This window comes from Parambassis ranga, chromosome 21 (genome assembly GCF_900634625.1).
Source record: "Parambassis ranga chromosome 21, fParRan2.1, whole genome shotgun sequence".
Classification (NCBI taxonomy): domain Eukaryota; kingdom Metazoa; phylum Chordata; class Actinopteri; family Ambassidae; genus Parambassis; species Parambassis ranga.
The window spans coordinates 14,915,629-14,939,931 of record NC_041041.1 but is presented as its reverse complement, the minus strand read 5'-3'; positions in this window follow the sequence as shown (position 1 = coordinate 14,939,931).

Below are 24,303 nucleotides of genomic sequence, written 5' to 3'. Positions count from 1 at the left end.
ATATTACACACTATACATGCCTCACTGTCCAACTAAGCTAGACCTGGGCAAAGTACGGCGCCCGGGCCAGACCCGGCCCGCGGTACATGTTAAACAAAGGCAGCAAAAGTAAGCTGTTGAGCACGGCATTACCAGTAATGTCTTCCCAACCCTCCTTGTCTCGTCCACGCTGCTGTACTGCATCATCCCATCTACTTTTTGTAGAGACACGGTTGCACTTTCTTCACTTTAAAAATGCAGCGTGACTATGCTGAAATGTATGGTAAAGTGTCCGGAAACTCCACAGTGCATTCAGATGTTGCTGCGGTGCTGCAGCTGAAATATTTTATTGTCATCTGTTCTTAAAAAGCACACTTCTTGCCCAAATTTCAGAACTTAGTTTCTAATGGTTTTCTTCTGTAAAAATATCTTCACATTATCTGTGCTGCTGTGCGGGAGTTTTGTTTTAACATACAGCCAACATACACTCAGAGTAGACATGGATACAAGGAGTAAGCAGTAAATGACAGCAAAAGACTCTTACAAAGTTGAAAATGTTACAAGGGCATATTTATAGGTAGATACTGTGCCTGTGATCTCCAATTTATATTACTGTATTATTTATGAAAAGAAAATGGGGCCCTTTGCTTTCTTATGGAAGTCTATGTGGCCCTTGCAAAAAATAATTGCCCACCCCTGAACTAAGCAAAAGTTAATAACACTGTCTTATATAGCAGCTTTTTGGAATTAAATAAATGACTATTGAGTTTTTGTTACCTACTCCACCCACATACCAACAATTGCCAGTTGCAAATGAATCAGGCTAGCAAAAAAGCTCCATAATTGTGCATTTTAATTTCTCATTTAATCATGCAGAAAAAATATGCACTAGATGAATTCATATCATTCACTCAGAAACTTCTCTCATGCTCCCAGTTAATATTTAAAAAAAAGTTTCTTCACACTCTTTAGGGTTCGAGAATCCATTAGACCAACAACCAGGAAGAGCCTGCTCTGCTGCCCCCAAGTGGCCAAAAGATTAGTTAAAGCAACTTTGATCACCTTGTTTTTTTGAAGCTTTTGTGTCTTTTAATTAATAGTTTTGACTCCAGTGTATGTAGGCAGGGGCAAACAACCTATGTGAGGATTTGTGGAGTCACCAATGGTAAATCTCACATAGCATAACAGTAATGTACCTTACATGCTGTGAGCGGCTGCTACTAAAATTGGTCCGACATTTGAAAGGCGTTAGCATGCCACAGCTGGAGGGCTTTGCCATATTCTATGAAAAACGGCAAGTCTTTCAAGCAAAGAGTACACTGAGGGAGCAAAAACAAAGTGTCAAACAGTAGAGGAGCGCTGACTGAATACTTTATGACTCGCCGAAAGAGCAGCAGCAGGTTCCCAGCGCCACAGTAACAACTGTGAAAAATTCAATTCCTCCTGCCTTTCCCACTCAGACTGTGGAGGATTAAGGCTCGAGAGGCACACCCGGCTACCCGCTGGTCCTGTTCAGACCCAACATACAGGAGACATTCAGAGGGTGGCCATTCTTAATGCCTGACTTATGCCCATGATGCCATTTTAGTGACATCTGCACAGCAATCTTCTTTAAACTTTCCATCCGCTGTTGTTTTTTTTTTTTTCTTATATTCGCATCTCAGTCTTTTTCATTAAATCTAATCAAGATGGCACGTCTCACCTTTTTCATTCTTTTGTGCTCCATATTCTTCTGCAGCGTCAAGGTTGACCTGTGTTTACATTAGTGTGGTGCCTCCTCCCTACTGTGGTATTGATGTGGCATTACTATGTGGCCTGGGACTGGAGAGGCACAGAGAGGTAGACAGGAGGAGGGAGAGGCTAAAAGATGAGTTTTCAGAGTGCTTAACAGAGCCCGAGGCCCGCGGGAGAGCAGTCCATCCCCCTCTGAGCTTTTTTTGTGCCTTGTACCTAATAGGAGTGGACTGGATAAGTGTAAGAAGAGATTAAAGGTACTCTGCATGCTCTCATACAGTGTGTGTGTATCGGATTTGGCAGTCAACAGCATCCCTACTGGTCATTCCCAGAGCTGAGAGCAGCATACGATCAAAGATGGATTTCTTTCTGATAGTTTCCACAGAGCTGCTGTTCCCATGATGCAGACACTGCTGGGTTAAAGGGATGTGTCCCAGTTACTCCAGTTAGACTGTCCTGCTGTATATATTCACAGACTGATTGACAAGTCCCAGGCTAGAGAGAGGGCTCATGAGGACACAGTGACACTTTGATAATTTTCCATTACCGACACGTTTGTTGGAGTAGTGAGCCTCATTTGATTTGTCTTATTGCTATTTTGGGTATTTTCTATTTTTCCTATTCATCTGTGATTTATGTACAAATGCTCCTTTTCTTTAGTTTGCATGCTTCAGAAGTACACAATGTTAGATATGCACAAAATAAATCAGATAAAAAATAGAACGTGGCTCAGCAGAGCATGTATAAATCTCCAAGAGGGCAACTCTTTGCACATGTACACAAGTCTTGGCCTAACTGGGTTCAAAGTACTAACAAAATGAAATCATTCCACTTTAATGTCTTTTGAAGCATTTAAAAGGAAGCATGGGATGTTTCATAGTATTAAGTATTAATACGTAGCTTGTTGTGATGTCTCCATCTGCCATCTGACTGCAACCAAAAAACCTGGAATAAAAAGAAACAGATGGAAAAACTCACAACACTGGCAGCGAAAAAAAACATAGTAAATGTATTGAACACGTGCGTTTGTGCATTTTGTTCTATATAAGGTCCTCTAATAGCTCCACGCAGCGATCAGCTCATGTGAAGTAAATAAAAGATGGCTAAAAATACAGTCGTAGAAATGTCCTAAAAGAATCATTCCATTTGTCTGATTGCATTTATCTATTATTCATTTGAGGGACAAATGTAAGCTGGGAGAGTAGTGGTGAATGCAGCAGGGACGTACTCGGACTGTTCATGTCACATGAAAAAGCCTTTACACTGCAACAATGTTTGACTTTTCTAACTTGGGAACTAGGACAAGAATGCAAGTTGAGTTAAAAGCAGAGTTGGGTAGAAATACGACTGGAAGCATTACAGGCATTTAAAATAAAAATAACTCATTGTGTTAAAGCATTTCAAATATGTAACTTGTACATAACTAGGAATTTGCTATTCCATGCTTACATTGCTGATTCGGTCATCTTTCTTTAAATGTACTGATTCTCCCGACACCTAACAACATCATTCTGTGACCCATAAACCTGAACTCTGCTGCTTCATGAGAACAGTAATTGCATAGGCTATACACCGTGTCCTTCACAGCTCTCTATTCATGTATGTATTCATGTATTTAAGTGTGTACAGGAGCGCTTAACAATTATATACAGTGCATGCTTTTGTAGTCCAGCTGCAATGAAAACTGATCAACACATATTTGCATATAAGCAAAGTGATGGAGTTTACTGACATGTAGCTTGTAGCAGTCTTGCAATCTTTTGGCTTACATGAAAATATAGGCTTCAACCTTCATATGAATTTTAAAAGTGAATACATCTGTGTTTGAACCCACACATCACCCAGGTATAGTTTGCAATTCATTGTTTGTTGTTGTGCATATGGATACTTCTATGACTTGTCTGTCATCTCGCTTGCTGACAGAAAGTATGCTGCATATGCATCCGTGATTTAGAATACAATATTTTTAAACAATAGTTATGCATTTATTCATTTATTTGTTAACTCTTGTTTTATTGCGATACTTATTACAACCGATACATATTTTCACTTTCTCATATGTCATCATATGACATCATTTCATTTTTTTAGTCTGGCTGTAACACAGTATAGCTTCAGTTAGCAGAACTAGCAATTAGCTCATGTTAAGTAGACTTAGAGAATGGGGGACCTTTTGCAGTATGTGGACATAGAACTCTTAACTTTGATTATTCTAGCCAACTGTAGCTTGAAAAACATATGTTATCCAGGGTTTGCAACTCTCGTGCATTCAGGCTTGATGTCCTGCTCTATAACCTTTATAGTATTAGTTTCAAGTCACACAGAAATATAAACGTGAGCTGAAACAGTTTGTAGCCTCTAACTGTTAAATACCTGCAGCTTCATGATACAGCAGGAGCCGTCAGAGCATCTCCAAAGTGACGTGGCTCAACACAAGTAGCTTTGTAGCTAATATAGTCATAGAGGTAACACTAAACATACAATTCATATATGTATGTTTCTTCTATGGTGAGTTAATGCATGTATAAATCAATTATATATTTGAATATATTATATATATTTAAATTATTTTTTATATTATTCATTCAATAACTTGTTATTTTACATTACGTTCATTTATATTTGTTCTTAGATTACTATGATAATGTACTATTAAAGTATATATATATATATATATATATAGTTAGTTAATTTAATTTAAATTAAATATTTATAGTTTCTTTCCTATAGCATTTTAAAGTTCCTCTTAATTGCAGCTCCTTTGTAATCATAAACATGCGGGCACATGATGCCCGTGTGCTGAATGTTTTTGTAGATCACTGTATGTGCGGTGTGCTGTCTCTCATGTTTGATGTGCCCTGCTCAGAGTTTCCAGCGGCTAAAGGTGCAGAGTTTCACTTAAATTTCTCTCTGGCACAAAACAAAAGAAGAGCCATCCATCAAACTGACACAGTAACATGCTATAATCTGAAGTGCTGACGGACTATAAACATGATCTATTGACTTAGAATAGCTCTGCATCCATGACCCATGCATTTAAATATTCTGCTAGATGTATTTATTATTTTAATTTTTTTTTAATAGTGTAGAGTAAAAAGCAGAATCTTTGAATTGCATGAAATATTAATTAGTGCTGTCTGTGTGGTAATGCTGTAAAACTATAAATAATAACAGAAGTTATTACAACTTCAAATAGAACACATTTACACATTTACAATACAGTTAATACATTTAATAATAGTTATATTTATGAATCATGCTTCTAAATATTATCATTTAATTAAGGCTGAAAAATATATTGTTTTGAAAGTTAAATAATTTAAATAGTTAAATAATTTTTTACAATACTTGATATGTTTATGTTGTATAATATTCAAAATTGCAGTACCTTTATAATTCAAATGAGTTACTCAAAAGCTAAAAAGCTGAAGAACTAAATATAAATAGGATCAAATCAGAATGTAAATCAGAAATTTCAAAATAAATAGATAAAGTATCTGTATATGTATAAGTAAAATGTAAACATGCATCTAGACCGTTTCAGTTTTCTCACACATCCAAACATGCCTCTGTCTGTCTGGGAAGAAACAGAAACCCATGATCACACAGACCTGGAGTTTTTTTAAAGAAGCGTTTCACCTCCCATCAGAAACAGGGATTGGTGCAGGAAGCTTTAAGAACCTTTATCCCACTCTGCTGCTGTAATTTCTTGTACTCAATCCCCGCCGTCGCCCACAACTATGCCGGAGGCTTCATTCAAGGGTCAGGGTGTTGGGATTATCTGAGAGGGGAAAAAAAGTGAAGGGGGAATAACTGCCTGTACCCCCCCCCCCCCCCCCCCCCCCCCGACTTCTCTCTTCTCACCAATGGCTTCCATCCATAAACTTGTGCCAGCTGTTGCCTCACGCTAAACCCTGCTTAAGAGAAACAGACCTAAAAGGGCCCAATCAAGACTGCTGCTCCACCATGAGGCTATTGCGCCACCATTGGCTCTGGCCGGGGGCCGAAACTGCACCGCTGAGTTTTTATTTGGAGGGATCAAACTCTGGGAAACAAATCAGTCTGACATGCAGAGCGCTGGGCTCAGTCTAAACACAGGAAACATGGAAACGCAGTGCACAAATCTGTATGAAACAAATTTATATTTTACCACACAACATTTTTTACAGTAGCAGCATTATAGCTCTGTAGTCCTAAGTATTTTTAATTCTGACCATCATGGAAGTGGATTCATTCATGTTGTCACATAGTTTTATACGAGTTTAGGCTATTGCTTCTGTGTTTCTATATACAGTAGTTCCAAACTGACTACATAATGTTGAGATCAGAGGTCTGTGCCATCTGTTAAAAACCACTAGTGTAGTGGATGAGTAGTGGATGTGGGACAGGGTGTCACTCCTCTCTCATCATTTAAAGTGCCTAAGAAACTTTTGAACTGTATATGTATGTGTGTCTTCACATTCCTTTGAGGGAAGTGTAGAAGACAAAGGAAGCACTGCAACCATTTGCAAATGTTAACATTGCAGCAGGGAAGGCTGGACGGCTGCGGGGGGAGATGCTGAATGGGAGCGACGATCAGAAAGCATGTGACAGTTTGGGGGTGAGGAAAAGGCCCGTGGGACAGACACATCTGGAGTTCAGGCAGAGGTTAGTGTGGCAAAAGGAGGGAGCCGTTGCCTCCGCCCCCAACCAATCCGTCCCAACCAATCCACCCTCAACCAATCCGCCTCCTCTACAGCAGCATCATCACCATCATCATCATCATCACCCTCATCATCATCGCCATAGTCACCGCCACTATCACAGAAATCTGCATCAGCATTGTTCAACTCCCCGTGAACCCTGACGTGTCTTTTAATTTGGCCATGGGGGTCAGGAGATTTTTAGGATAAGTTGTTTGTCTTTTAATCCGTAAACAGGGTGAATCAGAGGCCACGCTGTCCTGGAATAACTTCTGTCTATCACAGACATGTCACTGAGTTCATCTAGTTTCTCAGACATGACGCACATCTGCTGTAAATCATCAATCCAAATCTTAAAGAAAAAAAAACTAAAAAAAAAAAACATTTGTATGAATTTACATGTAATAGTGTAAAAATATATTAAAATACACAATAATATTTTAAATTTTAAAATGATTTATAGTATTACCATTACAGGTATTTTCATAAATATACATTTAAGTTTTTAATTACATAGTGTAATATGCTAATAATTTTATAATAATATATATATTATAAAATTATATATTATACATTATATATTAAAGATACAATTTATTGTAGCTAAAATTAATTACAACAATGCATACAATATTTCAAATACTGTTGCAATTTAGAATAAAATAATAATGCTAAATTATAAATCATCATTAGAAATCTAGTCTGATTCTTTTACTAATTAATTTCCCTAAATATATACATATATAATTATATAGTTATATATATAGTAGTTTAATACAATAATTGAAAATATAAAATAATCAAATATTTTATACATTTGTAAAAATCTAAATTACAATAAAATATGATAACTTACTTATTTAAATGTCTTTACAAAATAATTGTAAAATCACAAAAATTATTGCAAATATAGAAGAAATAAAAAGGAATACAAAAGATAAGTAAGAAATAAAAGTTATAATAAATGTATTAAAGTTTATTAGCAGACAGTTTTTTAAAAAAAATCAAACTAATTTAACAAACAATATAATGATTTATGCAGAGCAGTTCTTTTATTTATACCTATTACTAAAATGTTCTATTTTTAATTATACATAAATGTATATATTTTGTATCTTTATTTAGAAGAACACCATCTCTAATAATTTCACATTCATTGGATCTACATCCTTCTCGACTGTTGCAGCGTTGTTTTACACAATGTCGAGTAAAGAAAAATAAATAAATAAACAAGGCACCCCCCCACCTCCACCCGGTTTCTGGGCCTTTCATGCCCCAGACCCTGGCAGCGAGACACATCATGTATTATGAGATAATTAAAAAGCCTGTGGAGCGATTAGGTTATTCACACACATGGGGGGCAGCGATGGTAGCCTGAACCTGGCTTCAATAATCTCTCAAATATGGAGCGCTGATCTCGTCCAATCATGCAGCCTTATCCGCACAGCTCCCAGAGATACAGGCGAGTTCATCTGAAGTTCAACATGGCTGCCGTGGCGAAGGATCTAGTCACCGTGGTGGCACCACGTTGGTTACGATGAATTTCTGCTGAATTTTTTCTAGGGCCTGAACAGGGCCTGAAGTTCCTGTTCAGATACTGGTAAATGTTGGTGGTCATTGGGCTTTCAGCTCCTTCCTGTTTTATTAAATATGTCACATAAAAAGTGTAACCTTCTATAAAATGTATCCTCAACAAACACACACACAGTTATTAAATCCCTGATAGAGAAGTGTGTGTTTGACTGGGGCACTGCTGCCATCAGCAGGGCGCTTAGTGACCATTTCAAATCATACCCATCAACCTGAACACTCCTGTATTAGATGCCACAGATTAACAACAAGAGACTGTTTTACCACCCACAACCTCCACGTGATGCAGGAACATGTGAACTGACAGAGAACACAGGGCGTGTGCCTCTGTGTTTCGTGTGAAAACTGTCCCCTGCACATTCCTTATCTCCCCTGAGAGCATTAAAGGCGTAATACCGCCACAGCCACAGCCCCCACCTCTAAGGCTAGACAGCCAACCCTTCACCCCTCTGTGTTGTCAAGCAAGGATTGTAGAGCAATAACCAAACCAGACAGTGATGTGTTGCCATGATATCATCATGCGCCACTGTTCTCTCAGTTAAACCCGCCTGATTGACTTTAGAGGGTCTTTGTCCAGCAGCTGAGTGTCCGGAGTGCTTTTTATGCTCCATTAACATACCTTACATAGTTCATAGTGTGCAAAATAAATATTATACAAATATTATAGACATTTTATAATTTGACTTAGGTGCAAAAACATGTATGTATTTTATCACGTCAACTGATTCATTTCTATTTTTGAAGTCACCTGTCAGTATGATCCCAATAAATAAACATTACAGCACTAAACAGCTATACAGCCTAGCCTGTTAAAATGTGTTTGTTAATAGAGTAGGTTAAAGTTAAAAAATAATGATCAGATCATATAGGTGAGGTTCTGCTGAAAAAAAAGATACCAAACATATGTATGGAAAATATTTTCAGTGTGGTATATTAAGACAAAATCAAAAGCATTCAGAAATGGCCAGAAGGCTGAGTCTCAACAACAGCTGCTGAACTCCAAAAATGCCTGACAAAGAGCAAGTTTCCAAAACTTACATTGCATATATATATATATATATATATATATATATATACACATTTGGTCAAATATTATCATATTCTGATCTGTTTGAAGTCAACCAGAGCTAACAATTTAAATTGAATTTTCTATCCAAAGTACAAAGTACAAAGAACTAAATGACATTCATCCTCAGCAACACATAAAAACACAACATATTATTTCTTCCTAACCAGTACCTTCTCTGTAAATTCCAATAAGAAACATGAATAAAGAAAGAAGAAGCTAGATTTCTGAATATGAGCTTTAATGTATCAAACAATAATGTAGTGCCTCATGCTGAAAATTACACCTGAAACTGATGCCCTTGTATGAATTCTGTTGTTTTTTAATATTAGAAAACACATGCATGTGATATGCAAAAAAAGTCCTACTGATATCAAATAAGCTGCAGTTGAATGTAATATTGAGCCTACACAATAACTAAATATATTAGAGGAAAATAACTCAAACAACAAAAGAAGGTATTGTGGTCCATGCGTTTTAGTTTTCTTATTAATATATTTCCATATTTTGTGTCCAGCCGAAATTAGACCTTCACATACACTGACTGATGCAGTAAACTCACAAGTGACCCAAACAGTGCTTTACTTAAAATGTAAAAATTAATATATTAAAAAAAATCCATATTGTACACTGCATGCACTGTGTTCCGAAAACTACCTTTTTAACCTATATTATAACTCCATATATGATCTGTTTGTGAGCTTATATCATATTTAAGGTAGCTTCAATAACTGACTATAGTTTTGCTGTTGTGTCCTTACAACCATCTATATAAAGAGTGCATACCTGTTAGCATGCATAATGAAATCAGTAAACGATAACCTGACTCAGACCAGCCGCTCTGTGTAAACAAACCAGGAGGACCCTGACTCAGATTGTCTGGCAGCGCGGCTTATGATATGGAAATAATTTAGCTTTGATTAGGTTGCCAAGTTATTCCGTATAGCATAGCGTGCTTCAGTGGCTAAACTCAATACAGCTCAATCAAGGGTCTGTGTGATATTTCAGTAATGATGTTCTGATTGAACATTCATTGTCTTCATGTTTTTAAGCAGCCCCCTCATCATATCTGTATCAAGGAGCTTGGTTGGTCGCTGAGCTCCAAGCTGTTATGTAGGTTAGCTCCACAAAAGCTCTTTAATCCAAGAGAAAGAGCAGAAATAAATAAATAAAAGTGTTTAGTGAGAGGTGAGTGCTCGGTCAGCTCGTCTGTACGGCCCACACACACATACTGCCACAGTTGTGTCACATCCCGGAGCAGCCATTAGGCCTCTGCTGATCTAATGTGGAGCGAGTGTGCCGTCTACCGTACAAACCGGGCGGTGATGGAAAACCACTAGCTGAACGGCACGCTGCTGCAAATTCCTCCACACATCCAGTCATACGCGCACACATCACTTAGACTAATTGACCCTGTCATCATTAATACACGTGTCTGCCTCACAAGGGTTACGGAAAGCCTGACATATTTGATCAAACATGGACGATTCAGACTGCGGCTGGAATACATGCTAACACACAAACTGCTGAGTAAACTTCATATGCAAACATTTATCTGACTTTAATGTGTTGAATTTTTGCTTTAAAATTTTAGTTTTGCATTCTATTCATAAAAACTTTTTAGAATTTTAAATCTAAAAACTTTTTATAAAACTTTTTTTTTTAATTAAACTGTGCAGGTCATGATATTTAATACTTCTTTATGTAAAATAATCTACATTTTTCTGAGCTTTTCATTTTTTTCACGATCATAGTTCAGCTTATAACTGATAGCTGTTCATTTATAGTTTTTTTTCTAAATTGAATATATTATATTTATAATATATATTCTGTTTAATATATATTTAATATATATAATATGCATTTTATATCTATTTTTAAACAAGAATTTTCATGATAAAACGACCTAAAAAATGATGGTTTCCTGTTGCATTTATATTTTTTAAAAGGTGTTTCCTGGCATATTGCTGTAAGTTAACTCGTCATATATATTTTCAAGCTATGCAGAGCTATAAGTAGCTGTAACAATCTGCAGCATATGTAAGGATTGATTAGAAGAACACTGTACTCTACACCACATTCTGCACTATTTAAGATCAATACTCCTCTAACCCTTTACTTTTTCCACAACAACTATGACAACTGGGAAATGAATAGCAGCGGTGAATTAAAAGGTGTTCACCTGTTGAATCTTTGGTCCTCTCTGAGCAAGGTTAAGAGCCAGAGGCTGTCATTGGTATAATGTGTGAACTTTCCTTCGTGCGAGGCCAAGACATGGAAAAGCACCGGGGGGAAACGTGTCAGAGAAAATACTACTCGGCCTCTGCAATTGAAGTGTGGACTTAGAGATGTGATGGAAAAGGGCAGAGCAGCTCTTTCTGGCAATTGTCGGCTGAAATGCTATATGCATGGCACTCTGAAAGTGCATTACTTTTTTTTTCCACACATCCCTTTCAAGCCGTTCCAAAGCCCCACTGCTGCAATGTTACGAAAATACCTCAAGAGGTGAGTTTGACTCGTCTGCATTGGAGTGTGATTTCCAGTGTGGCCTCCCTCCATGTAGTTCTGTTGAACATAACTTCTCTCTCTGACTGACCTCTCAGTAACCAGCCACTCTCGCCCACTCAAACACTGAAGGACGGGGACACACTGAGAACATCTCCACTCAGACAGAAAAAAGCAGAAATATGTACATTCCTTTATTTTTTTCATTTGAAAATGTTTTCTTTGGCCATCAAGATAAATGTTTCATGCAAGTGGCTAGTCAGTACACAAATTACATTTATTCAAAAAAAGAAAGCCAACAAGAGGTCACTAACACCATCAAAACTTGTTCTACTTTTTAAGCTATATTTGCAATTATTTATGAGCTTCTGGTTGACAAAAACACTACAAATCGATGGTGACTTGTGTACAATAAGAGGAAAAAAAAAAAAAAGTAGCTCCGATGTTTTTTAACATGCATTTTGTATTATGCTCTCTGGAAGCAATGCTCTGGATTTAAAATGGCAGATGTAAAAATATATTTTATTAAAAAGGTTTTTATGCAGGCATGTCAAAAACCAAAAAAAAAACAAAATAACAAAAACAATTTAATAAAATAAAAAAAAATCGTGTTATTGGTTTAAATGAGGCTTGTGCACAATAAAAAAAAATAATCTGCAATTATATATATATATATGAATATTAGCATTGCAACTTGTTAGCTATACTTTACAGATTAATCTGGCACTTTTCCCCCTAATTTTCATGAAAAAGTAAATTTTTGAAAACTATGTTAAAAAAAATGAAATTTAATGGTAATAGGTTACAAGGCGTTCAAACTGTGCCTACAGAGTACATATAAATGCTGATATTTTGTAACACTGAATCTTTTTTCCCGCAGCTTAGCGTCACATTGTATCATGCATCCTGCTTATGCTCTTTATAGTACAGTGCATCTTATGCTAACATGAGCTAAGCCCCTGAACAAACCAGGCCAAATGCCCGAAGTGACCGTCCACCTGAGACCTGAGCAGCGCAGAGCGCAAATGCAGCTTTACCTGGTTATATAAAAATATGGCATCACAGAGAGATCCCCATAATAATGATGGCCTATAGCTGAAGGGCCACTGCACTCGCTGGCACATGCTGGCCTACATACACCCTGAGTGAACTTGAAATAAAAAAAAAGTGCTGCCTTTCAGATGTTCCAGCCCTCTGTGTGTCCTATGTGCAGCATAATGTGTATAATGTAATATACTTTGAACTCTAAGAAAGTCTCCAGACTGAGGGCTGGGTTAGTTTGTATTTTCCAGGCTGTCTGAAACGCGATAGTGTGCAATCATATAGGTATGGCTGTAATTTCTGCTCCTGCCTGATGGTAATTGCCGGCTTGGCTTCTCAGGATGCTCACCCCGCACACAAATCCTGTTTTTCTGCAGAAAAACAACTGACTTCTGACCCTATCTTTTATCAGCCTCTCATCCTGTGAGCAGAGGACTCAAACACAGATTGCTGGTTGTGACTAATGATGAATCATGATAAAATTAATGTGCAGTTCTTTCACAATCAAGATCATGTTAGAGCTGCAGGTGAAGCAAAGCTAAAGCAAGTCAAATATAGCCTGGGTAAAACGAACTGAGTACTAGTACTAGTAGGAGAAACAGGGAGGACAGGGAGAAATAGTAGCCGAAAAATGTCATTAGATTTAAGTCAAGTCCAGCATTTAATATTTTATTTATATTGTTCAATGAGTGTATAAGTATTGAGTAACATTAGTGGTGCTACCTGCATTTATTAAAAATGTAGACAACCTTAAAAATGAATACTGCATCTAATGCAGTGTCAGCCATTATTATATAATTATATATTATGTGTTTTATTTAAATTTTAATATGGCTAAGGTCTTGAGGTCACCTGTAGTGGTTGTGTTATATTGTATATGAATCACGTGTCAAATCAATCTATGCAGTATTTGAAATAACAGAATAGTTGGAGATATATTATTTTTTTGTCACTTCATGGCATTCACCTGTACTGGCTGATAGAGCTGACTGCATGGCAGCTTTAGAATATGTACGCAAACAGACAACACACTGGCAAATTTAGAACACCGATTGCATGACTTATGCATGAAGATGCTGCACAAAGCCAGCTAGAGACAAGATGCAAATTCAACAGAAAGGTTTATTTTGTGTTTTTTTTGCTATTTGTGCGATTTATTTTACTATCACCTGTTAGGATCCCTGAGAGCTTTCCCCATATGTTGTAGGTTTTTTCAGCATATTTCATAGTTGGTTGTGTCGTCAGTGCTTTCAGTTTTTGTGTTTTGAGGCCATAACAGAGACAGTAGTGTAACAAATTGCATTGATGAGCGTTTATATTATTTTGTTCACCTATACAGTACACTGGATTGCACGTGCATTGCTGTGCTTGTGTCAGGTGTAAAGTGGCTCAAGGATCATACCATATTTTCTGCATCCTTTTATAATAAATGTAGGTAAATGCTGCTAGCGTTAGCCTTATAAATAGCCGGGGTGATTAACATTATAGTAATACATGCTGCTATAATAATGCTGAAGTCTACAGTAGAAGAAAAAACGACACGATTAAAGCAAGGCCGCATGGAGAATGTTTATGTGTATTTTCAGCTGTAATAATCCACAAAGTATCATGTTAAATGTTGCTTGATGTTTTCCATCATTGTCTTATTAATGATGAGCTGGCTCAGTGTGTTTTCATACAGGAAGGTCTGCAGCATTTCAGTGAGAAAAGAGAAAACATCAGTGACTAATGTGGACAGACAGAGGCTAGAGGACAAACTGAGGAAAGATGGATTCCCAAGTTTCAGTGGAGAAAATAGGTCAGCCGGTCTTAATGTGACTGAACTTTTGACCTGGATGAAGTGACGCTACCGTTTCAACAAAAGGCTCGCCTCCTTTGTAAAAACTTTATTAAACCACCATTATTTCACTCAGCAGACTGATAACATTGTTGCTGCTTTGCTTCACTTTTGTGACTTTTGAATAACTAGTTCAAAAACAATGAGGAAAAGTGGGCTGCTGAGCGCGGAGATGAAAAGATGAATCTACGCCGAGCGGATAATTAGTTCTTTACTGCAGCAGAGGCTGAGGTACGATCTAATTAATTCTTTTATTTTATTTTATTTTTTTGTGCAGAGATCTCTCTATCTGCAGCGCCGTCTGCCTCGTCACGACATAAAGAAGCTTAGACGTTTTTTTCCTGCAGAGCTGTTTTCGTCATCTTTATGCCGCTTCTGACCTCATTTCTGTTCACAGCAAACCTCCATTTAATAAGGGCAAGCGGCTGCTCTGTATACACAAGAAACAAGATGGCGGCGTACAGTACCTTGCATCTCGCTCATCTCTTCTTTCTTTTAAACAAAGACTGAGCCACCTCTGTGAGGTTTTCAGGCACAACTGCGCCGCCATGATTTTATGGCAGCTCCACACAGGTTACAGAAAGTTTCTTCCAAACTATTCTCCTATAAAGAAGAATCAGAGCGGACAAAACCTAGTCCTGCCGTCAATAACACAAACTCATTTCACAAAAATGTACTTCGGCTGTGTGTCCTTCTCCTTGTGTTTGCCTCGCTGTGTCTTTTTTTGAGTGCTATTTCAAGCCCTCGCTCTCTCTGCGGCGGGGCTCATAATATCAGATTGCACAGCCGGTCTTGGCCAAATGTGAATTTTATACTCTAGTGAACACAGGCTTTACACTTTCATTAGCTCACATTCTCCTCAGCAGTGCAAATGCCATGTCGCTGGTTGAGGAGGGTGTGGAGGTGAAAGGGGGAGGAAGTGTAGCTGGGGCATGACTGTGTGCCTGATGGGGTGGAGGAAGATTGGAGGGCGGGACAATGAAAAAGAGCTTCCGGAAAGTAGAGTTTGCCTCCAGGCATGGGGGGCCGAGGCCCTGCAGCTCCGGAGGGTGAATATATAACATAAAATGTGGCGCGTCAAGTACATATTACTAAAGTGCAAAAAAGCCCATATATTTTTTAGTGAAGTAGAATTTTCTCCACTAGAATCTGTTTTTAACACTTTTCTAAGTGGCCCTTAGTGTTTCCACTATAAGAAAAAAACACTATTGACATTTTCACAACCTCAAAGTGCTTTTCACACCACTCACACATCAACTCCTTTATTTTGGATAAAACACAAGACAGTCTTCACCACTCATCCACTAAATGCATCCTCCATCACCTTGCTCCACTGTATACTGTTTCTGAGTGATGTAGCACCTCTTTCATTGCTCAGATATATTTTCTTTACCTCTTTTTCCTTTTCGCCTTTTCTCTTTCGTCACCTCCTCGCTGCTCAGGCGTCATGTGACCGCAGGTCGCAGGAACATGATTCTGGCTGCTTGGTGGCACTTTCATATTTTATATACTGGATCTTTCTATTGTTAACCCTTTTTCGTGGTGATTTTTTAAATGTGCCATGCAGAACATATTGATGATGATTTAATATATATATATATATATATATATATAATTTTAGCTCATTCTTAACAAAGTCTTGTCAATACAATTTCGACAGACTGATGAATGATGCACTGAAATTCTCTGTGATCTTTGGTTTATTAACAAGCCTGCTCATTATAGATGATAAAACAATGATAATGGTGAGGAACACCTAAGCATCAGCCTCAGTATGCTTTCATCTCTTCTGGACTGGTGCATTAAAACAGACCTGTGACCTGTTGAACATTATATTTCAGTTCTTGTAGCAGCACTGGCTTGATTCATTCATGGTTTTTTATTGAAATCATTTTCGCTTGTTTTCAGACTACATTGTGTCTCATAAAAGAATGAAAAAAAGTGAAGCACACATGTGGTCCTGCAAATGGAGGAGGGCCAGAGAGGAACGAAAATCATTTGTGTCAGTGCTCCCCTAGAGAGATGAAAGCAAATGCTGGCTGTGTCTTAAGCTATTAGGGTAAGAAGTGGTGTTTGGCCTGCACCCCCATCTCTCTGCCAGACACGGACGAACAGAAAACAGTACCTCGCACAGAGCTGCTCTTCTCACTTGAGAGAATTAACTTTCACTCGGGCTTAGTGAAACTGCAGCACTAGGTATTTTTGTGACTTTTGCCCCCGCCATGTTTCCAATTACCTGCCCACTGGACTGTGGCAGCGAGGCCTGATCTAATGAGTCTGTGACATGTCTTCGGGGCTTCGTTGTGCCAGTGGATGACAACAAACAGTTGTCATCTTCTTGTCATCACCTGTACACTACATGCTCTTATTTTGAAACAAAACCTTTGACTTTGGCAGAACAGGTCTCCTGAAGTCTTTGCCGAGGGACAGCATGACATGTAGGGATGACGGTTTGAAGTCCACAGTCACCAGAGGCCATGCAGATACAAGCCACTTCCTTTTTGAGTTTTTTTCCCCTCTGTGCAGTAAAGAGAAGCAGGTTCACACAGAGGGCAGTGATTACAGATTTTGAATGGAGCTAAAATGGAAACATCTTCAGGGCACACTCTGACCTGTCAGCCTCGTTTTCCAAGAGTGGATCCGACAAATGCGGCTGTGCCATCCCTCATAACGCCCTTCCCTCTTCCCTTCTTCTCTGACTCCTCCGTCTCCATCCCTCCTTCTATTGTAGCCCCCGCCAGGTCATGGTGGGCATACACAGCCCAACCTCCCGCCCCCACAGTACACACAAAAACACACACTTCGTCCATTGTCAGCAGCGCCGAAAGCAGATTTGCTCTTTAAACTAATGGGCCGTTATGTGAAACAGACCTGATTACTGCCTGACAGAAGGAATTAAGGCCATCCAGGGCCGAACGAGTGCGCCAGCATCCATGACCTGGCACAACAACTTAGAATGAATTTTATTTATACTGCGCTCAGTAAACATGCATTTGATATATTTAGGAGCACGGGAGAAAAGAGAAGTAAAACTCACAATATACTTGACTTTTGGTATGTCATATTGATTTGACTTTGAGGGATTGTTAGTAGTTTGTCAAATAAGGCAAGTTAAAGAGGGAGAGGGGGGGTGTGTGTGTTCTCCTAAAATGCAGCCCAGGTCTGGGTTGTAGCTCCATAAACAGTAAAAGAGATTGTGTATCTGCTTACTCCAGTTCCAACCTTATTTATTATTTTGAATTCCCGAATTTCCCTGAGGGACCTTCCCAAAGGGATTAATAAAGTATATTCTATTCTATTCTATTGATTTCTAATATTAATGTTCAGAGTTTTCAGAATCAAACCTGAGATCATGTCTGAAAGGATTTATGCAATTATTCCATAAATAAAAACGTTCGTTTTTTAAGTACAACAAATGCTGTTATTTATTTAAGAAAAAAAAATTTAATTTAAAAATATATTATTTGTTGAACATCTTAGTTTGTGTGGCGTTTACATGATATCCATTGTACTTTTATTTATCATTTATTTGTTCATGTATTTAGTTATTTTTTGTAGTTTTCGTGTACAACTTAACATGAACTAGTAGTATTAATATTACACATGATTTGTTTTTATCTACATTATATACATTTTTCTGTTTTCCTTTTTCTATTTGTAATTATACAAAACTTACATTTCTCTATACTGTGTTTAAATATAATTCAAATATAGTGCAGTGAACTTGAAGGAGGCACAGCAGTAGGGTGCTCTAACTGGATTACACAGATGTTTCTAAATGCACCGTGGAGTGTATAAATGTATATAGTTGTATGCTATAATGTACATATCACATTGATATATGTATATTGATAATCTAACTAATTTAGTTTTGGTTCACAATATATTTAAATGATAAGAATGATAACAACAGAAAGTCTTTAAATTTCAGCTTGTAGTTTATTTTTGAGCACAGACACATCCATTTAACAATTTATATTTGTATTCTTATACATCATGTAGCCTGTTATAATAATTTGATCAGACAGTAAAGTTCTACTGGTTGTTTGCATGTACTTATTTTGACTGTTAGAAGATGGTTTGGGCCCACTCTGTCTTCTCAGAAAAATGTTCATGCATTTTCATTCACTAAAATATATCATCTGGTAGAACTGATGGGCTTTGGCAAACACTGTGTACAGGTGGGATGAAGCTGACTGCCCACTCTGACTTCTGCTTATTGTTTGTTTCATAGGTTTCATTTTAACAAAAAAGACTTCCTGTGGATGGAAAATGAGACCCTGACAGCATAATACAACAAACAAATTGACATTTGATACAGAGACTTCATGCTTCGGTTGTGTGCACTCATGTGAAAGGCGTCTGGTTGTAGGTGTATGTACACCATGTATTTTTACTGCTGCTTTTATTTCAAATCAGGTCAGAGAAGCAGATTACCTTTTATTTACATCATTGCAAATCACACATTGGTCTCACAAGCTAAACTAGTCTCACTCTGGGTTAATGGCAAATGAAATAAAGACTCCACTAAATCACTTGAAACGAGACAAACAGGAGGACACGTTAATATTTATTAGTGCTTTTTAAAATAAAATCAGGCATAAATTGGACGTCTCCTGCATTTTTCTTTTGAATGTGCTATTTTTTTAAAAGCATCCAGATTAACAGTGTTATTCCAGCAGCAGCTTGCCGTAAAAAGTTGCCGAGTCACATGAACGGCCGGGGTGATGGTGTGTGTACAGATGGAGTTTTGGTTTGCTTGTTGCAGGGGCTGATGGGAAGCCCCCACGGGTGGAATAGCTCCACATTAAAGAGTTGAGTTGTAGGTCACATGCTGTCGCTCCCCATCCATCAGCTCACTTCCACCCTTGTAAGAGTGGACGGAGAGGGGGGGTGCTTTACAACAAAAAAAAATTAAAAGGCCAAGGAGGACGAAGGTGGGCCGAAGTTGGCAGGAGGGCAGTCATGTGATACACCATATCCAACCTGTGCAGGGTGACCTCACAGATCTGAAGGTGTTGAAGTGGAAGTGATGAATGAAAAGTGCATCCAAAGGTTGTTCTTACCCTCACTAATGTGAAGGAACATATCGTAATGCACAGAGGGACAAATAGATGAAATAACTTCACACATTTAAAGAGACAGTACCTTCCTCTAGAATGCTGTCACTATTGTTCCTGCACTGATCATTATAACAGTATAAAAACAGAGTATGTGTGAAGTTAAAAGCAAAAACATGAAGTGTGGAGTCGATGTACTGCTCCACCACTGATAACAATCTGGCACAGAACTGCAGCAGCCACCAGTGAGAGCTCTATCACACACAGATGCATCAAATCAAGTGAGAAGCATGCAGATGTGTGGTGAGGATAGTCCAGTTCATTCCTGTAGGGAAGCCATTAGAGTGCTCGCTGGGGTTTGTTTTTGAGATATGCCACCGCCTCCTGACAAGCTAGATTTAAAATTGTAGCAAAAAATCACTCTGTGACAAACAAACGTTTATTTATATTTTTTAGTACGACCATCTTCACACACTACGACCGTATTAAGCACTCGCTTGACCTGTTAAGAGTGATGCCATTTAATATTGCAGGTTTAAGACTAAAGACTACATTAGAATATTTGCTCAAATTCACATAAGCTTGTGTTGACTTTATTTATTTATTTATTTATTTATTTAAATCCTAAAACTGGGATGCAGGAGTTGGACTTATTCCTGCTGCATAATATACTGGACACAACCACTGGTAATTCTGATACTACTTTCGCTCTTCGAGGCAGACTAGATTCTTCATTAGCACATTAGCCCACCTGGTGGTACAAAGTGGTATTGCATAAAGGCATGGACCAGGGCTGGCATGCTAAGTAGACAGCGGTCTAAGGCTTAATAATGTAGCTGCTACTTCACCATACTTTTCTTTATGTTTAGCAGTGCCAATGGTAGCTTGTGTGGGTTTATATAAAACTAAATTATAAATGCATCTGACTTAATAATGCAGTCCATGTAGCATACAGGTAAAAGCACGTACTGAATATTCAATATGTGGCCGCTATGTGGCTACGTAGACAAACACCGGAAAAGTCATGGGAAATTTGTGAGCGTGGATGTTGAACTAGAAACAGCTGGGGGTAATATTGCAACAGGCCTGTGTGTTTGTAGCACGTTAAAATCCATTTGACCTCACTTAGTGATGACATGTCTTATACAGAGTCAGAAAGAAATTTATGGAAATGTTTTCAGTGTTTGCTCTCTGCAAAGACTCAAAACAAAAACAATAAATAAATGCAAAAGGTCACACTGAACGGGCCTTTTGATAGCGTGGAGGCAACATCAAATAAATCATGAATGAGGATTGATGGGAATTTTCTCTGGCGCTCTGATCCCCGGTGCAGGACCCCCATTTGAAAAAACAAAGCATGAATGAAAGTTGAAATGTGAGAAGAAGTTACTGCCCTGTATCTTCTGGCAGGACGCCTCAGAGCTCCAGGCAATGTGAGCTGAAGCCTCAGTAAAAACAGCTCTAATAATGTTCCAGACGCGCCCTCTCTCTCTCTCTCTCTACCTCTCCTCACTCTCTCTCTTGGATTTCATTTGCTTACACAGCACGTCTTTGCATACATGATTATTCTGGCTTGACTGGAAAGTTTTGTTATGTCTATATGCAGCAGACTTATTACTTTTACTGCTGCTTTCTTTAAATATTGTTAATGAAGTAACTCAAGCTTTTTCTACTGATGCACTCCCTGTCGAGCGAGTCATGTTAAATAATAGATGAAAAGTAAATTGCAAATAGAGACACGGTGCTTTCGAACATCCGCACCAAAATAAGTTGCATAAAAGATACGTTGCTGAGACGTAATGCTCACTCCAACAGTTGGTTTGCTCCCTCCACCAATGGATAAAAACATAAAATAGCTGACATGTTTTTTTGTTTTTGTTTTTTTGCTACGACACATCTTCTGTGAAAAGAATAAAGAAATGATCGCTCTGTTGTTAGTCAAGTAATTAAGGTTGGAAATGGCAAACAGATGGCTTTACATTATACAGCAGATTGTAAATAAAGATGGATGACGGTTCATAAATAGGTTTTGCAAAGAGCGGTTTGAAACTCGGTGTGGCGGCTCCAGCCGTCGCGTTCTTGGCAGAACCCGAGTATGCCAAGCTCATGGTTTATTTAAATGTGGGAAAAAAAGATCAGCGGGCCAGTTGTTGGATTAACACTTTGTGTTCCACTTAGCAATGGCTGCTCAGTTAGCATAATTTAGCACTACATTTTCTTTTTTTAAAATATAATATGTAGTTATATATAATGCACTTTTTATGCTGTCTCCCATTTAAATGTATTTTCAAATAATATTAGAGCTGTTTTTCAAATCAATACTGTAATCATCTTTGCAGAATAAATTCTATTTTTGCATTTAAAGTTTAAACAAATATCATGTAGAAAAAAGAAAGAAGTGAGCATTCATTGATGAGCTTTTAAAAATAATATACAATCTTTATCCTTTATTTTCCTAAATATATTTTAAATTGTCAGACAACTGAATGGCAAAACATAACTTTAAAAAATAAATGAGACTAAACCTTAAACGTCTTCCCTGCTACAGCGTCTCGGTTATTTATTGCAATTTCCTGTCATCCTGTGCCTGTGGGCCTGCAGTACGTAATAAATGGAGCTGGTGAATCAATAAATTAAGTTTTCTGAGCCAAAGCACATATTTTGTTGTGGAACCAAAGTCATCGGATACCGGTGGGTATTATCCAAGTGAAAGTGCTTCAGAGGTTTTTTTCCTTTTGCTGACACACTCACACTCACCCACAGAAACACATGAAAAGAAACGGCCATTGAACTTTTCTGCATGGATAACACTGCACTTGGCCGTTGCAGCCAGACTTGTTGATAATTTGTTTTTTTCAAGCAAATACACAAATCAGATTTAAACTATGACACATTGAATAGGCGGCTCATATGATCCACCTCATTAAGCAGCATATTGATTTTTATCAGCAGCAGTAATAACATTTGCAAAGCAATTGTGAATGTAATTGAATAAATTGCATGGAAGCACAAAATGTCCAGGATGTCACGTTTGTTTAAAAATATAGTAAAGCAGGCAAAACAATTAATGAACTGTAGATGTTCACATCTGTAATTTTTTCCCAATTCGGTTTCATGGGTTCCTGCTCATATCAAATGAAACATTTATTTATAAATTGATTGCTGACCTTTAAAACAGCTGTTAATAAAGAATTAATCATGTGTTCATTTAAAGCCTCTAAACAGAAAATGTATTATCCAGGTTGAGAATTACAATATTATTCATATAAAATTGAGTCTGCAGTCAACTTGAAAAATCAAATATTTTATTTTATTATTTTTTTTAATTTTTTTAAAAAGTCTTTCTGTGAAGTAACCTACCAAATGGCTGGAACGGCCCTTTAAATGCATTCAGTGTTTAGAGGCTAAGTGATATAGTGTGCGGCCGGCTCAAATGTGCTGGACTGCTTCGGTTCCAGTTGTTCGGCAGGTTGCCAGTCTGGATGGCGGGATATCGGAGTTAAGAAGCAAGGGGTCACCCAGAAGTCCCAATCACACACTAATCACACCTCAAGTCCCGTTGTTGGAAGTGATACACCACAGCCTCTGAATTTCCAGCCACAAACATCACAGTTTCCAGGCTCAGCTGGCGACCGCGGCCCAGGAAAATGCCCCGTGTTTAGAGTAGCACTCTGTTTATGGCTTACGGACAGTCTAACAGTTCAGCCTGAAATTCCCCCCACTGCTCTGAAACACTGATATTCCAGGCGCCTCGGTGACGCATTGTGTCATTATGTTCAACTTGTCATTATTTAAAATGTGTTTCATTTACTGGTGTTTTACGTTCATATAATAACCCTTCTCCAAGCTATCCAAGCTACACTGAAATATGTAATGAGATTAAGTGAGGGGAACTGTACAAACAAAACAGGGATATTAGGCCTGACCTGTCACCTTTCCATCCCCACCTCCACCCTACCTTCACCGCACCCCCCATGGCTCCCTCTTTTATTTCCCTGTATATTAAGATGATTAAATCTGAAATGAAAAATCAGTATAATTCTTTAGATTGCAAAGTTATTTCAAATTAGGCTAACAACTCTCTCTTTGTCAGTTCAGAGACTGGAGCGCTGAGTTTGAAGAACGATGTTTGACAGCCGGCCGGACAGGGAGGCAGAGTGAGTGAGTCTGGGAGCGGAGGGGGGTGAAGAGTTACATAGCGCAGATTTAGGGGTAAAAGCTGCATGCCTGCTCCCACTCAGCCTCCTATGAAAAAAATAAATAAAAGAGTTACAGTAAAAGCTTCAAGATGACAACAAATTAGCATAAAAATGTCATTATTTAACATACTGCCATAATTTCATCTCTAAAAAACAAACACGGCGTCTTTGTACCTCTGCCTGTATATTATGAATGTTAAAGCAAAGAGGCAGAGAGTCTAATCAATTATGCCACAGTGCTGCTTCAGTGACAATGAGTAACAGATTGGCTGTCAAGAAGCGTTCTGTGCGTTTTAAAGCATGCAGCGAATACAAGTGGTCGAACTAATATCTCAGGGCCCCACAGGCTTTAAACTCGAGGCTGTCATAAAAAAAAAAAACATCTGTAAATTTACTGGTTGGAGGCTCTCACGGAGGACAGGATGGTCTCATCCTGCTTACGCTGCGTGTTTGCTGTGTGTGCAAAGTCAACAAGATGAAAATAGCTGTTGTAATTTTTATTTTGTTATTTAATATGGACCACTCAGATACATGTATTGGAAAACGGGCATAACATATATTTAGAAAGAGAGTTATTGTAATTGTAATATGCAATATGACTGCCAATATA